Consider the following 5,414-nt stretch of genomic DNA (forward strand, 5'->3'; position numbering starts at 1 on the left):
CCTTCGCGGTACGGGTTCGAGCCTGCCTGCCTACTACCACATTTTTTTTCTTCTTTTGCTCAACATACACCTCTAAAAACCCGGCAACGCCGGGCACCCAAGCTAGTATTATATGAACGATTAATTCAGGAAATAAATAAAGAACTCATACAGACACAAGTTTGAACCATGTAAGCGTTTCAGAGTCGGAGATTTTAACCGCTCGGCCATCAGTACATGACACAATGAAAGGAACTCTCTCTATGTATCACGTGGTTTCAGATTTAACATCCTACCTGAGAATTCTTCCTTCAAAGTCTTCGGCTTAACATTCACAGGAAATATGAACTGGAACAAATACATTGAAGACATTGCGAAAGCTGCTGCAAAGAAGGTGGAGCTAGAAAACTACTCACACCTGAGAGTATCCTGCACCTCTATTAGACCAATTCGCTCATACACGGAATATTGTTGCTACATCTGGACTGGTGCATCTATCCCTTGGATAGGGTTCAAAGCAGAGTCTTCAATCTAATATATCCCATTTTGTCAACTAAACTCCAACCCCTGTCCCATCGCCGCAATGTTGCATCTCTGTGCCTGTTTTACAAATATTTTATTGGAATGTGATGTGATGAACTCGTTGCACTTGTGCCCCATCAACGTACATATCCTTGACAAACTCGCTTAGCAACAAAATCTCACCTCTTCACTGTTGAGGTCCTTAAATGCCAGAAAGTTTTCTACTCTAGTAGCTTCTACCCTCGATCATCAAGACTTTGGAATTCCCTTCCTGCTACTTGCTTCCCTGGCTATTCTAATATGCAGAAGTATTGACTACCCTTACTTTGTCCTTTAGTCCTCACATTCCATGAGTTATGTTTCTGTCAAAGGAGAAATAATTGCTGTTTATTGTGTCGGAATCTATCCATCTAAGACTTATCGCTGGATAATTTTTGACTTTGAAGTATTTTTTATTTATTCAATTTTAGCTTTGTACATCGTGGCTTCATATGTTGTCTCGGGCGATAAAAAAAAAAAAAGAAAAAGAAAAACTTATGTATGTCTTATGCGATCTTTCTGATAAAAGGGGATAATTTGTTTTCTGGGTTGGAATCTGTCCATATAATACTAATTGTTGTCGTTTTTTGACCTAATGTAGTAGTTTTTAGCTTTTTACATTAAGTGGTTTCATACCATGTCTGGAGCTATTTCCATTAAAAGAAACCTTTTACATGTTTGAATTTTGAATATTGGGTTAATATAGTTAATGGAAATTGATTTGAACCAGAAATCGATTTAAATTACATAAAAGAATTGCTTTTTTTTTTATATTGTCACACATGATATTTTTATTATAGAAAGCCGCCATGCGTTGCCCGGTCGTAACACTTTAATATTATATTTTCATTAATGCAGATTTCGTATTTATTATTAAAGAACCAATTCTCTATTTATTATTATATTGTACCCAATATATTATAGTGATTCTAAAAGTTAAAAAAATATGACTTAGGTGCTATTAGCAAGAAACGAAAGCAAAACATTTACCTATCTAGAGGTATTCCCTATCATCTGACTTAAGAGCAGACGAATATGAAAATTAAAAAAATAACGTAGTTAAACGTATGAATGTATATCGACTTACGCCGGTCAAGTTCCAATTATTACATTTTGATCACTTGCCAGCTATTTAATTGGCTAAAAAACAAATCGAATTTGTTCCACAGGTCCGAATCCCCTATATATCAAGTTTTACGTCTGTAAACCGAAAACTGACAGAGTAGTTTGTTAGAGAACGTTCGACGCGCACACACACACACACACACACACACACACACACACACGTGCGCGTACAAACACAAACACAAACACACACAGACAAGTTTACAGATATATGAGAGAGATAGATAGAGAGATAGATAGAGAGAGAGATAGAGAGAGAGAGAGAGAGATAGATAGAGAGATAGATAGATAGAGAGATAGATAGATAGAGAGAGAGATAGAGAGAGAGAGAGAGAGAGATAGAGAGAGAGAGAACAACCTCGGAGGAAAGGAAGAGCAAATGAAGGAAAATTCAAAGAAAAAAAAACAAGAATTGTTTTTTAGTGGATGCCGTTGAGTTTGATGTTCGATGATTTTATCAAATTTTCGATTGATCGATGTCCCCGTTCAATCTCAAGAGACAATGGATACCCTCTGTAAGAGTAGCTGCGCGTTTAATTGTGAGGCAAGGGTTGTCCTGAATCGGCACTAGTTAGGTCCAGTGGCAAGAAGAGGCCCAAGACTGACTGGGAGCAATGCCGAGATAAGCGGAGAGCACACACAGCATCTGGAATTCCCAAATGGTCACCCATTTTAGGACTGACCAAGCTCAACGTTGCTTAACTTCAGTGATCTGACGGGAACCGGTGTGCCAATGTGATTATGCCGTATACCAAATTCTAGTATTGATAAAACCTAATGTGTGTGTGTGTGTTTCTCGTCTATACACCACTTTGATGAATATGTATCTAATTATTATTATTTGTACTCACGAGGAGTTCTCACACAGGTTATCATCAGAGATTACTCGCTGACAACAACTGGTGGTGTTGCCTGGAATCTAGGTGACAAAAAGTTTCCCCAAATTTCCAGTAATCTTCACTCCTTTCGATAACCTTTTCAAAGGAATTTGCATTATCGCAACAGTCGCTTACCATTGACTTATCGCTGGCAATGACCATTGGTTTTCACTAGAATTTGGCTGGCAACAAGTCTTCCCAAGGTCCCAGTCCTCTTCGAACTCATCCAATTAAAGTTTTGACCTTATACGTTTCTTGGGTTTAGCGCCAGACGATGTTGTTTTTTTTTTTTTTTTTTTTTTTTTTTTGAGCTGGGAGAGTGGGGATCGTTAACTCACAATTTTGCTGTTTCTGTTTTCTTAATTCAATTTTTTGTGTTCTTCCTCTATCGTTTTATTTTATTTTATTCCATTGCCATTTCTATGTGGCCCGTTAGCGTTTGTAACCCATGTAGGCGAGTTTCCTAAACAAAACTGACCGCGCGTATTTTATTCGTTTCGGTTTCATTTTCGAACGAGACTACCAAGAAACAGCTTACTCTTTCTGTATTGATGGAATTATTAAGCAAAATAGCGTCTGTTTGTAACTGTCCTGTCCGTAATTTTGGTGAGTACAACTGAATTAGTCTTTAAATCAAAAAGTTATCGAAAAACAAATATGAAAAGACAAAATTAAAACGAAAATTTAACAATCCTATTGTTTTGAAAAATCCAAACGTGAATAGATTTTGAATGGCTTTCCTTTAAACAGTCTGACCGGAGCAAATTATCAGAAATTTGGAGGAAATTTTGACACCCTTTACAGAAAACTGCGAATAAAATATAAAAAAACTCGTAATTTCTCTTTTTAAAGTGGGTTGTTTATCTTCTGTATGGAACATACTTCCAAAATAAACTATTAAAGTTGTTTACAAAAATAGAAATATTTTTATTTAAAAAAAAACAGTGTTTACAAAATGTTTACAAAACGTTGGCGTGCCTTCAGGCAGCCATTTTTTTACGTAATAAAATCAATAGAAGTTTACGAGTTAAATATTTTTTAATTTTTAAACTTTAAACGATATTTTCAGGGTCACTGTGAAATTTTATGCTCTTTCCAATAAACCAAATATAATATTTTAGAGAACCGTTTTTTTCTAATTCACCCCCCCAACTTTGAAATGAATATTAAAATTTTAATAATTAATTTATTTGCCAAAGTTTTATATATCACAAATTGAAGATAAAAGATCAATAAAAAAAAATTCTAATTTAAAACAAAAAAAAAAAGAAAAGTCCAAAGTTTTTAAACACTTTGATTTTTTTTTTATGAAAGCTCATGTTATGCTTACATCGTCAAGTAAATACCAGACGCTGACGGCAAATATTTCTATTTCATTGAATGTTTTCTTTTTTTAGATATTAAAAAAAAAAAATTAGTCGATAAAGAAGTATTAAAATATATCAATCAAAAACTCGTGTATTTCATTAAAAGAATTTTTTAAAAAATCGACGAAACGAATTTTTGTTCTGGGGGAAAACTTATAAGTGAATGTGCGTTTCCTTTTTAAATACGGAGGATGAAAAATACTAATTTGGTTAACACGCGCAATAAAAAAAGAGACATTATTTATATCCCTTGGACTCATCCGTATTTAATAAATTTCATTTTAGCAGAAGCAGCTTCGCGCAAAACACGTTGCGAAAATGCGATTTTCTACGACCCTCGCTTTAAAAAATCATTTTATTTAAAAAATACATGGAATTTAAAATATAAATATGGATAAATTCTTAACAATTAAGGATGGAACTACCCATTTAATAGTATATATTTTTTTAAGTAAGTGATTTTTTGGCATTTATATATATATACATATATTTGTAAGCAAGTCAAAATATGTTGATTATATACTTTTTTAAAGAAAACCGCTTTAAGAAACAAATTTGCGTAATTTGCTATTAAACCTGTTATTTTTTAAAAAGTTGGTATTTGCTCCTTTAATTGAAAAAAAAAATTACTGTTTGAATTACATTTTTCAAGTAGTTATAAGTTTCGAAAAATAGTAAGTTGAATTATTAAAGTTCTGATTTTCACTATAAATGGCCACTTTCTGATACACCTAAGGCAACGCCGAATGAGCAAAGTTCGTAATTAATAAAGTGATAATGTTTAAGAACAATGATTCGGAGCAGGAATCGAAACCGCCGGGCGCCGCGATCATAATACAAAGCAGAACAACGGGTTTATCGGTGGAGCCACGTCTCTCTCTCTCTCTCTCTCTCTCTCTCTCTCTCTTTCTTTTTTCTTTCTTTCTTTCTCTTTTCCTTTATCGTTCTCTCTCCCCCTCCCCTCGCTAGTCATTTGTCATTACCGATAAGCATAATGTAGTAAATAGGATACTTTCTCTCCCCTTACCCCTCATCCCTTTTTCTCCTCCTTTCTATTTCATCATCTTATTTTGCCACGTGTCCATGTTTTTTGCCGTCTGCCGTGTTTATATATATATATATATATATATATATATATATATATATATATATATGTATATATATACACGCACGCACACGCATATATATATATATATATATATATATATATATATATATATATATATATACACACACTAAACATGACTTCCATGTTTTTCTCTGTGTTCGACAAAACGAGGTCGTCTCAATTTTTCGATTATTTGACAAAAGGAAATCATTCTTCAGTTTCACTACGAACTGAATAACAATATCAGTCCTTGCTTTGGTCTTTTAAGAATGGGAGCTCTAGGCCCCCCCCCCTCCTTCGTTCTAGGCGTTGAATTTTTTCTTTTTTTTTGTTTTTCTTTTTTGTGTTCTGCCTCATCTTGCTTTATAATTATCTTCTCAAGCCAACATCTACAAC

General features: G+C 34.0%; 1 pseudogene; it reads right to left on the reverse strand.

The window, feature by feature from the left end:
- Nucleotides 1-2,299: 2,299 nt before the first annotated feature.
- Nucleotides 2,300-2,417, reverse strand: LOC145242084 (5S ribosomal RNA; annotated as a pseudogene).
- Between the last annotated feature and the right edge of the window lie 2,997 nt (nucleotides 2,418-5,414).

The sequence above is a fragment of the Euprymna scolopes genome, chromosome 2, assembly GCF_053919585.1.
Source record: "Euprymna scolopes isolate OS-2025 chromosome 2, ASM5391958v1, whole genome shotgun sequence".
NCBI lineage: Eukaryota > Metazoa > Mollusca > Cephalopoda > Sepiida > Sepiolidae > Euprymna > Euprymna scolopes.